This window comes from Rhinopithecus bieti, unplaced genomic scaffold (assembly GCF_001698545.2).
Source record: "Rhinopithecus bieti isolate Rb0 unplaced genomic scaffold, ASM169854v2 scaffold_17826, whole genome shotgun sequence".
Classification (NCBI taxonomy): domain Eukaryota; kingdom Metazoa; phylum Chordata; class Mammalia; order Primates; family Cercopithecidae; genus Rhinopithecus; species Rhinopithecus bieti.
In genome coordinates this window covers 417,999-429,862 of record NW_016809016.1, presented here as the reverse complement: position 1 = coordinate 429,862, position 11,864 = coordinate 417,999, and the positions used below count along the sequence as shown (strand labels likewise).

Here is an 11,864-nt window from a genome sequence, read left to right as displayed (position 1 = left end):
AGTAGCTGGGACTACAGGCGCCCGCCACCTCGGCCGGCTGGTTTTTTTGTATTTTTTTAGTGGAGCCGGGGTTTTACCATATTAGCCAGGAGGTCTCGATCTCCTGACCTCGTGATCCGCCCGTCTCGGCCTCCCAAAGTGCTGGGATTACAGGCTTGAGCCACCGCGCCCGGCCTACGCTTTTCTTTTAACCCTGTCCCCACACCCCCACACTGTCCCTCCCCTGCCTTCCCACCACAGCCAGCAAAGCTTTCCTCTCCTTTCTTTCTCTTCCCTCGTCTTTATGATAGAGGTCAGTGTCATCCTCCTGCCAGATACTTCTCCTGCCAGTTCCTTTGCCTCTTCACTCACTCCTTCTTGCCCATCCAATGGCTGCATCACAGAGTCCATGAAGGGGGTGGTCAGTGCCAGCCCCCTCGGGGTGGGAGATGGGGCGGGCAATCACAGGGTTCTGTGGCCAACAGAGAGGTAGGGATGCTGGGGAATATCCCACCCCAGTGACTCTCCTGCTGTCAGAGCTTTGAGGCAGCCTCTCTCCTGTGCTGGGGTAGGTCCCATGTGCGAAGAGCCCCTCAGCCACTGGGGAGACAGGGCCATAAACAAATGATTACTGAAATAATGGCTAAGACAGAGGCAACCCCAGAGGACTGGGAGCCCAGAGGAAGGAGAAACTCATTTGGCCTGGGGGGCCAAAGCAGGCTCCCCAGACCGGTGGCATTAGAACTGGGTGTAGAGGGATGAGTAGGAGTGTGCCAGGATGGTGGGGTGGGGGCCCCACGCTCCGGGCAGAGGGGATGTGTGTGCAAATCATGAATGTGGGCGACCTGGGTACTTGCTATAGCTGGAGGAGATGGGGAGATGGAGTTTGGGCTGCGGACGTGTCTAGATCTATTGGGCGATGGCCGGATCACCCAGGCCTTGCTAGCTGAGTGAAGAAACCTCAGACTCTTTTCCAAAGGTAATAGGGAGCCACTGAAAGCTCTGAAGGAGTAGAGGGACACTAGAGGAATCAGTATGGTGGCAGGGCAGAGGGGCCTAGATGTGTATGTGACAGAGAGGCAGGAGGGAGCCCCTTGAAACAGTCCAGTCGGAGGAGAGGAGGCCCTGAGCCTCCGCCTTCCTCCTCCACCAGCAAAGGCGCCTCATTCCTTCTGGGGCTGGAGGGGCAGCCCTGGCCCCCAAGGGAGGCCAGAGCATCACTCTTCCCATGGATGGAGGGGCAGTGAGGCTGAAAAGCAGAGAGGCAGTGCCTGGAATGTCCCTTTAACCTGGCCATGGCGGCGGGCCCAACTGTGATGACTCGCCTGGCCGCCGCGTCCGGCAGGGCTTCAGGACAGGGCTGCCCCTGTGGCGCTGAGGAGCTGAGCGGGCGGGGAGCCTCTAGCTGCTCCAGCATCCCACTTACTCACTGACCGCTGCTCCTGTGGACAGCGCAGTCAGAGGCAGGAGCAGGAGAGGAGGAAGCAGAGGAAAAGGAGGAGGAGGCGGCGGCTTGCAGCTCCTCAGATCCAGAGCCGGATTCCGAGCTAGGGCGGGAGCAGCAGACTCGGCCTCCCAACCCTTCCCCCCAGGGGAACCCAGGTGGGTGCAGCCCCTGCCCCTGGTGGCTGTGGTTCTCTCCCTGGCTGCCATTTCCATCAGGAGAGGTAGGCCTGGATCGGCTTCTCCCTTGCTTCCCTCTCTTCCTCACCCCCACACTCTGCCCACCGTGATGCATGGGTGGTGTATAGCTGGCTCATTCTATAAACAGGACTAGTGAGTCTGTGTGGTTCTAGGGAGGCTGGGGCAGAGTGCACTTGGCCCCCGGTGTGGTGCCCAGGGCTTTCTTCAGTCCTGGTTGTATTCCCGTGCCTTTTGTGACAGGTGGCAGGACCCTCTGCTTTGAGAGACTTTACTTTGTCTTGATTCACATACAACACACTGTATTAGAACCTAGAGCCGTGGTGCCACAGAGAACAACCCCTTTGGCCCTGGGGACAGATCTTCCCTGCTCCAGCGTGGGAGAGGGGACCAAGAAACAGCCAGGTGCCCTCTTGGGCCACGGCCCATCTGAACAGCATCACCTGAGTGCTCCTAGTCAGCAGAGAAGTGGACGTGCCTTAAACGGTGCCACCTGACACAGCTGCCACCAGCCACGCATGGCAGCTCGCATATGGGTTTAATTTACTCATTCAAATTAATAACACAGTTCCTCAGCCCCCTAGCTACACCTCCAGGGCCCAGGGGCCACACATGGCTAAAGCTGCTGTGTTGGACAGCCCAGATAGAGAACATTTCCATTGATACACAAAGTTCTGTGGAGCAGTGCTGGCCTCAAGGCCTTTTCATTTTGACCTCATGCTGCAGGCACCTGACCCCCTCCTGGGGAAGATCGCCTCAGATCACAGGGGGCTCTTCCATCCTGCAGTCTGGCTGTGCTGTCACGCAGTCTGCACCCTGCTGCATTACAGCACAGCCATTCTCTACAGACTAGGGGAATGGCAGGGCCCAAAGAGGACCAGTGCCCCTTCCCTACCCCAGCCTGCCTGATCTCTCTCCGTCTCTGTCTCTTTCAGGTTCTTTGCATCTGTGCGTGTCTGTTTTCCTCTGTCTCTCTGATGCCTTTTCTCCATCTCTCTCCCCTCCTTCCCCTTCCATCCCCTCCTGCCTCTCCTCTTTCTCTCTCTTTAGTTCTTGCCATGGTTTACTCTGGGCTTCTCTTGCAGGTCCTTCCTCCAGGACTCTCACCACCTCCGAGCCCGTCTCCCAGTCCTCTCTGTGTGTCTCTCCCCTCTTCTCTCTTTTCCTCCTCCTCCTCTCTCTCTGTCTTCTGAGGAGCTCCTTGTAAAACTCTTGCTTTGTTAGAATTTGAATCAGTGCCTCTTGCAGACCTCAGGGAGCTGACCTGATCCTTCAAGGAAGGCAGAGAGGACGTTCAGGCCCTCATCCCCAGCTCAGAGACTGAGCAATCTACCAGCAAGTTGAGTTGCCAAACAGGGGTGCCCAGCCTTCCAGCGTGGGTCCAATTGGTGTGTTTTGGATGCTTTGTGTTTTTCAGCATGAGCTCCCTTAATGCCATGTTACTAGAATCCCTGCTTGCAGGAAAGACCTATTTATCCTGTTTCCTCCATTAATGCCCTTTCTGCTAGCATTTCATTGTGGGGAGGCAAACCACGTAAGTACGTAGACAGTGTCATGACACCGTCCTGGGGTGCTCCTCGCTGGCCCCTGGGATGGGATAGTGGGCATTAAAGAGCAACATGGTGCAGATCATCTTCTGGGGGATTCTGCCTTAAAACTGAGTTTCTGCCCATCAGCAAAAACCAGACAGAGCCACTGCTCCACAAACAAGGCTTCAGGCAAGATAAGAGCAGGGAGACCCTCCTCCCAAGAGTGTCTGCTTCTTTCTGGGATGGGTTCCGGGATTCCGCTCTTCTCCACCAATGTTCTGGAAAGTCCTGCAGGAGGCAGGGCAACTGTTTACCCCAAACATTGGCAGCAGGGCAGGGACGGGGTGGGTTCCTTTCTTACTGGAAGGTAGCAAGCAGGACTTTTCCGGTCTGGAAAGCACCAGAAAGGTCTCACTCTCTGCCTTCCAGTAAGAAAGGAAGCTGCTTTTCCCTAAGAAACTGGGCCGGGGAAGGGAGTTTGGAAAAGGTCGCTCACAGTGCACCCTGGGCTGTTTTTCTCACCTCTCGAGACAATACAACAATGAGAAAGAACTTGGCAGGTTTGGGAGAGGAAACTGGGCAGCATTTGCCTGGAACCAGGCCTGTTCAGCATTCCAAAGATTTAACACCAGAAGTCGGAACCAGCTGCACCGGCTTCCAGGGAACTTGGGGTCTGGGGTCTGGCTGGGAACCTCTCCCATGTCTGAATGGATTCTCCTCTGAGTGACCCTCAGGGTCAGGCTGGGGGACTTCTCCCAGGTCTGAATTGATTCTCCTCAGAGTGACCTTTGGGGTTCCAGCCGTGCCTTATGTTCCCACTGGGCTGGGTTCTCTCGGATCAGCCACCAGCAGGACAGTGTGGGGACTCTGCACAGAAGCGTGCCTCTTCCCCCGGCTGGAAAGCCGCCTGGTCAGCTTTCCCTTTGCTTGGAAGCCACTTAGAGATGCCTGTACTGGGGATTCAAGACATTGCCTAGCAGCCTGTGTCCTTCCTCAAAAGTAGACAAGCCAAAGGAATGAGCAGTTTACAGTCCAGCCTTGTCCCAACCTCTGTGGCTCCATCAGCCTCCGCCTGCTCTCCTAGAGGCAAGTTCCGGTCCTTCCCTTAGTTTCAAGGTGAGGTCTCCTGCATGCCACATCCTTTGTCCTCCTGTTCCATCAGTAGGGCAGCTACCATGGAGAAATAATGCTCACGGATGTCCCAACCCAAGTCCTGAGAATCCAGAGGAGCTCAGATGCCTTGCTTCAGGTTCCAGGGCTGGATCGTAGGGAGGGAAGACGTAGGGTCAGACAGAACTGAGTTCCTGCCCAGCTTCCCTGGACACTACCTCTGGAACCTTAGACTCTAACTGGCTGTCGAACCTTAGGCTCTAACCAGCCCTGGAACCCTAAGTTTTACCACATTCTAGCTGTGGAACCCTAGACAACAGGAAGAACCTCTCTGGGCCTCATTTTCTTTATCGGTGAACCGTACCCTAATATTTATCTCCTTGGATATTGGGAGGCTCCTAGATACTACATGTAAAATACTTAGCACTGTGCCTGGTATATAGTAGGTGTTTAAGAAAACACTGCCATGATCATTTTTAGAGTCTTAGTCACATACAGTTTGGGGAAGAGAGGGAATCAGAGCTGAAGAGTTCTTTTGAAGGTCTGTTGCGTGTGAACTTTCTTCACTGAGCAGAATGAGTATATGAATACCCCATTCATCCATCCGTCTATCCGCCCACCCATCTGTTTATCCGTCAGACTGTCTGTCTTATCTGTTTTTCCATCCATCCATGTCTCCATCCATCCCATTCATTCATTCATTCATTCATCCATTCATTCAACACTTCAACCAGTCTTTCATTTAACAAATGTTTCTCCAGATTTCATGGATGCAGTGCTGCGTAAGTCAGACATGGTTCCTGACCTCCCAGAGCCCGTAGCCTGCAGAAGAAGCACAACTAGACAGGCGATTCCAGGACAGTGTGATGCGTTAGGAGAGGCATTCTGGCCTGGTTTGGTGGGGGAGGGGGAGGGGAAGACACCATCAAGACAGTCATTGTGGAGAAGTGGCATTTCAGGAGGGACCTGAAGGGTAAGTAGGAGTGCAGCGGGCAGCGGAGAGAAGGGGTTGACAGCAGAATGTTCCTGGTGGGAGTACACGCTGCATGGAGGCCAGTCTGAGAGCAGGGCAGGCCAGGTGCTGCCACAGTCACGAGTGGCCACGCATTCTAGGTTGCTAGAAACGGCAAGGCGTTGTTTCTCACTTGTGCTGTGTGTCCACCGTGGGCCAGTGGGGGCAGGGAGTGTGCCCGGTGCTGCATGGGTTCTCAGGGGCTTCCATGCACGGGCCACGGGTCGCTTCAGCATGGCACCAGCTTGCTGGCATTGGCCTGTGTGCTTGCCAGGAGCCTGGAGGGAAGAGAGCTGGAAATGACATAAATGACGACCCCACCAAGTCTGGGTGTGTGTGTGGTGTCTGCGTTGGTTTCCCCAGTGGAAAAGTGGCAGCGGAGGAAAGGTTAGGTTAGATCTGGGTCCTTAACACATGGTCCATGGTAGATTCCAAAACTGCCTGCACAGTCCTACGTGTGGGACTGTGTGGTGTGTGTGTGTGTGTGTCTGTATGGTTTTATGTGGTGTGTCTTCTGTGGGGTATGGTGTGTCTGTGTGTGTAAGTATGTCTGCCATGTGTGCATGTACACATCTGTGTCTGAGTGTTTATCTGTGTATGTGTCTATGGTGGATATGTCTGGTGTGTGTGGTATGTGTGCATGTGTGTGCCTGGCATGTGTGTCTATATGTGGTACGTGTCTCTCTGTGTATATGGTGTGTATGCACATGTATCTGTGTGGGTGCCATAATGTGTGTGTGGTATGTGCATTGTGTGTCCTGGTGTCTAATTGGTGAGGTGTGCAGTGTGATCTGTGTGTGGTGTGTGCCATGTGATGTGGGCTGGTCTGTGTGATATGTGACTGGTGTGTGTGGTGTATGTTCTATGTGATGTGTGTCTCTGTGTGGTATATGGTGTAGTGCATGTGTATCTGTGCTGGTCCTGTGTGAAGGTGTGTGTCTGTGTGTATGAGGATGTATGGTATTGTGTCCCTGTGTGTGGTGTGTGTGTATGCTGTGTCTGGTGTGATGTGTGTCGTATGTGGTGATGTGGTCTGTGGTATGTGTATGTGTGGTGGTGTGTGCATGTGTAACTGGTGTGTCTGTATGGTGTGGTGTCTGTGTGGTGTATGTGGTCTGTGTGTGTGATGTGGTGTGGTGTATGTGTCTACGTGGTATGTGGCGTGTGGTTTGTTGTGCAGTGTGTAACTGGTTGTGTGGTGATCGTGGTGTGTGTGCTCTGCCTGGTGGTACGTGTCTGTGTGTGCACTGTCGGTGTTGTAGGTGTATGTGTCTACGTGGTATCTGGCTGGCGTGTGCGTGTGTGTGCACGTGCTGGTACACTTCGGTTGTCGTGTGCTACGTGGCTGTGTGCTGTGTGGTGTATGTGGCGTTGTATATGTGGTGTCGTCGTCCGCTGTGGGCATACAGTGTATCCTGTGTGCATGTGCCTATCTCTGTCTACTGGTTGTGGCTGTGTGGTGTGTGCGCAATGTGTAACTGTATGGTGTAATGTGTGTGTATGGTGTTGTGTGTGGTATATTGTTGTCTTTATGTGGGTGTGTGTGTGTCTGTGTGTGCGGGTGTATGTGGTCTTTATGTGGTTGGTTGTGTGTGTGTGTGGGTGTATGTTCTTTATGTGGTGTGTGTGTGTGGGTGTATAGTGTCCTTATTGGTTGGTTGTGTGTGTGTATGTATCACTGTGGTTCCTCATGTGGTGTGTGTGTCCCTGTGTGTGTGGTATATGTGTCTTTGTGTGGTGTGTGTGCATGTGTAACTGTGGTGTGTGTATGGTGTGTGTGTCTGTGTGGTGTATGTATCTTTGTGTGTGGTGTATGTGTCTGTGTCGTGTGTGCATGTAACTGGTGTGTGTGTGTGGTGTGTGTGTCTGTGTGGGTGTAGTGTGTGTGCATACATGTTGACATTACATGGGTGTGAGTCCATAGCTTGTTTTAGGTTCTCAAAGGGGTCTATAAACCCCCAAAGACTGGACGAACCCTGGACGAGGTGATCTTTAACTCCCTTTGACTTCTGATGGAAAGATCCTCATCGTTACAGTGGACAAACATGGCTCAAGCCTCTGCCTTCTTCTAAAGTGCAGCCAGCCTGAACGGGGGTGGGGAGGGGACCGTGGCCAGCTTTACTTCTCGTCGCACTGGGGCAGAAGGAGCCGGGCGTAGTGGGTGGGAGATCTTGGCCGTCTCTGCCTCCCTGGAAGGAGGCGCAGGAGAGTTCCGCATTGAGACTGTCCTCAGCCCGGCATCTCCATGCCTTGCCTTACATGTCATTAATTCATTCAGCTGTGTTTTTTGTTTTTTTTTTAACACCAGGCTCACTGGAGCAGTCGCAGTTAATCCTACGTGGATCCTGCCTCCTCTCCCAGTCCTGTGGGTGGGACATAAATACCCAGCCAGCCTCAGGGTGTGGGCCGAGGGCTTGAAGAAGTGGCCGCCAGAAGCTTCAGGAATGCGGAGGAGGGATGGGGTCCTGGCCGAGGTGTGGGGAGGGCAGGGACAGTCGCCGGAGTGTGCAGAGGCACCCCACTGCCTGCTCCGAGCCTCGGCTTCCTCTTCTGTAAGATGGGTGTATTGAGGAGGAGAGGAGGTGTGTGAGCGTTTCTCGTGGTGTCTGGTACCAAGTAAGCACACGTGGTCTGTGGTTGGTAGTGACATGCGTCATCGCTTTTAGTTCGCCAGCCTGTGTCACATACTTGTTTAGCTGGGGTCTGCAAACTGCTGATGAACTGAAACCTGCCTTCTTCCTGGAATGCCACACCAACCTCCAAGAGTTGAGAGGATCCCAGAGGGAACGGAAGTGGCCAGAAAGCCAAGTGTGGCTGGGGAAGGGGGTCACACCCTCCCATGGGAGGAAAGGCTTGGAAACCCAGATGGCTCTGCCTGGAAGGATGGGGCTGAGAAGAGACTGATGTGTAGCAGCGTCTGTGGTCAGTGGCTCTAAAGAAATCCCTCCCATACCTTTAGACATCGAGTGCTGCTGTGAGAGGCAGGCTGCCGAGGACCCAGCCAAGACTGGAGGCTCATGCAGCTCAGCTCCGGAGGGTGTGGCCAGGCCTGGCAGCTGGGGACCAGGAGAGGAGATGTGGCAGCCATCCCTGCCAATAGCTAAGCAGTGGGCTGGACCCAGTCTGGCAGGGCCAGAACCACCTGGATGTGAGCTCGGGGCAGAGGAGATGCCAGGAGCACCGACGGTGTGACCAGGAGAAGCCACAGTTGTGGAAATGCTGGTTCCTTCTGTAAAAACGCCTACGGGGCAAACACATCAGAACGTCCACTTTGAGAAGGAAGAAGAAGAGGCCAAGAGCCAGTAGGCCCTGCGGGTCCCTCAGGGCTCTCATGTGCCAGCAGCTGAAATGGGATCTGGCCATCCCAAGCAGGAAAAGAATGTACTAGAAGGATGATGGCAGCCTGGAGAATGGCCCGGAGGTGGGATCAGGGGCATGCAGGTGGTAGTCCCATCACCACCAGTGCAGGAAGATGCAGGGCAGGACCCAGCTCCTCCCAGGTGAATTGTCCCTGCCCCATCTCTATAGCACTTGCCCAAGATCCAGAGTCCTGGGCTAGAACCTCTGCCTGGCCAGCCAGAGGACCGACTCTCACACTGCTGAGGAGGGCTGGAAGGCCCCCTAAGACTCACGAGCCAGGGAGGTCCCAGATGGGAAGGGCTGGTCTGGCCATCGTGGAGGACGGTCTGTGTTGGGTTTCGCCACAGAGGCTGGGGAAGGGAGTCTCCTCTGGTCACTCTACCCCCTGTGACAGCTGGGTTGCTTTCCTGTTTCTTCCTTTGTTTCTGTGTTGTTTCATTCCATTGTAACCAACCCTGGCCCAGCCAGGCACTGCTCATCTGGCTGTGCCTTCAGAAATAAGACCCTGCCCTCAAGGAACTCCTAGTTCATTCATTCCTTTGTTCATTCATTCAGAAAACACCTGTTGGTCTCCTGGTGCTCCAGGCCCTGGGATACAGCGGTGGGTAGAGCATGCATGGCCCCTTCCCTCTTAGGGTCGGACATATATGCAGGGCACTGTGGCGGGGCCAGTGGACACAGAAGAGGGAGGGGTGTGGGTGTCCTCCACCTCCTTCTTTTTGTCTTTGCTTGGCTATTCCGTTCAACCAGTGACAGCTTACAGGCACTGCCCGGGTCCACTGTGGACCCTCAGAGCCAGTGGAACAACTCACATCAGCATTATGCCAACCTGGTTGTACCTCCTGGTTTTATTTCCTATTGCTGCTATGACTGGTTACCCCTAACTTTGTGGTTAAAAGAACACAGATTTAGTCTCTTATGGTTCTGGAGGTCTGAAGTCCAACACAGGTCCCATGGGGCTACAACCAAAGTGTCAGGACCATGTTCCTTCTGGAGGCTCTCAGGGAGAATTCGTTTCCAGCTTCTAAAGGCTGCCCGCTTTCCTTGGCTCATGGCCACATCACTCTGACGTCTGCTTTAGTCTGACTCTGACCGTCCTGTGAGGACCCTGATGATTTCATTGGCCACCTAGATCATCCAGGATAATCTCCCCATCTCAAGACCTTGAACTTGTTCACGTCCAGAGTCCCTTTGCCACATAGGATAACTTAATCACAGGGATTTAGGATGGAACATATTTAGGGGGGCTTATTTTCCTTACCACCTCCTTTTCTCTCTGGCACCCATGGTGTGTGAAGAAGCACAGGAATGGATGTGGACCAGGCATGCCCTGGAGCCAGCTCATTCCGGCTTGCACCTGCCCACCAGAGCCAATCGTGCGCGTCTCTCCCCAGCTCTGGCCCAGGGGCATCCCCTTGAAGGTGTGGAATCGGCCAAGATGGGATTGTTCACAACACGAAAATCCGCACACGCTGGGATCAGGGCTTTTTGTTCCAGAGAGCCTGATGTTAAGCATTTATCAGCACGGCCCTGGCCATTGCCGCTGACGCTGCTGGCCCCTGTTTGTGGAGTGTTTGCACGTGCTAGGCACTGTGCTGAGGAAGCACTTTTCATGGATTAGCTCATTGTTTGGGATCTTCGCACGGCTCTCCCCGAGCAGGGGTGTATTTTGTCATCCTAATGAATAGGAATTGTCACAAGACCAGTAGAGCTTGGGCAGTGCTGATGGGAAGGAGCTCAGCAACAGTGTCTCCAGGGGGCTGTTTCTCCTCTTCGGCCTCCGCAGCTCCAGGCAGGCGGCAGAGGCTTGGGTCATCAGTCAACTTACTCCAGGTCACATCACTAGACATGGCAGAGCCGGGACTTGAACCTGCACCTGTAAGAGGCTCAGCCCTTGTAGGAGTTCCTGTGTCACATGGAGGGCTTGCCTTCTGTCTGCTTGGCACTTGGGCAGACTCAGGCTCCACCAGCCTTGGGGTGGCTGGTGTGGATTCATCCAGTCCAGGGTTCAAAACCCTGAGTCTCTGAACTCGCCCACGAGAGCTTTATTCCTCACCACACTTGCTACTGGTATGGATCATTTATCCAAGGCCAGAGATTGCTCCAGACCCTGACCTGGGAGAGAGCTGATGTTTCGTAGATGACTTGGGGAGCGGGAGGTGGTCACCTGTAGAGTGACCTGGATCTCCTCAAACGAGGGTAGACCAAAGGGGCTACACGCTTGAGTGTGTGTGTGTGTGTGTGTCTGTGTGCATCGAGGCAGAAGGTGGACTTTCGTGCTTGGAGAGAGGCTCTAGCCTTCGTCAGACCCCCTGAACCGTCAGAGGCAGGGTCACTTTGGAGAGAGGGCTGTGGATTCTGGTGGGGAATGCACACTGCATTTCGGCCCGGCGTGGGGTGGAGGGATAGCCAATGGGGAACTCAGAATGGCCTGGTGGTGTGGTTTACAGCAGGAGTCAGACCACCTTGGTTCAGTTCCTGGCCCCGCACCACATGTCTGTGAACACTCAAGAAAGTTTTTAACTTCTGAAGTCTCAGTTTCCTCATTTGTACCATGAGATGTTGACAGTCCCGACTTCACAGGGCTATCTTGTAAGGACTGAATGAGCCAGTCCACACATAGGACTCAGAGCTGTGTCTGGTGTCCATGAAACACCATAGCTTTACTGTTCTATTAGCAGATCGAGAAAGGAGGTGAGAGCCGCAGTGGTACTCAGGAGGGCTGGTAGGGCTGCCTTGGGCTGCATTTTGTTGGAAAGGACTTGATGATGGCAATGATAATGATAACAATAATAATAACAATGGCTGCATTTTTGACCACCTGCCATGTGCCAAGCATGGTTCTAGATGTTCTACAAGAATAATTTCTGGTCCTTACAATATCCCTGCAAAATCAGTGTTACTGTCCCCATTTTACAGATGGGAAAATTGAGGCTGAGATGTCCAAAGACTCAGAACTAGTGTGGGGTAGATCAGAGAAGGTTTTCTTTCCCCTGCTGTCATGTTTAGCCTAGGTCTGCTGGACACCGTCTACTATGACCTTCTGCCGTTGGCAGGAGAAGGTCATGGTTAAATGCACAGACTTGGAAGCCAGGCTGCCCTGGGTTTGAATGCACTTCATTGTGAGATCTCGGGGTCTCGATTTTTCCCTCTGTGAAATGGGCATAATGATAGGTGCCACCTCATAGGACTGCTGTGAGGACCAAGGAAAGACTATGTGGATAACAAAAGCC

The 11,864-nt window shown here is 53.7% G+C and overlaps 1 protein-coding gene across 2 annotated transcripts in view; it reads left to right on the top strand.

Moving 5' to 3' along the window:
• CMIP (c-Maf inducing protein) overlaps positions 1–11,864 on the top strand; it is a 274,459-nt gene that overhangs the window by 171,413 nt on the left and 91,182 nt on the right. The window contains exon 1 of one of the 2 annotated variants that reach the window (XM_017888196.1): positions 1,353–1,581. The exons of the other annotated variant lie outside the window; for it this stretch is intronic. The gene's annotated coding sequence lies outside the window, so the exon portion shown is untranslated. Of the gene's footprint in view, positions 1–1,352; positions 1,582–11,864 lie in introns of those variants that run through there. 2 annotated transcript variants of the gene reach the window in all.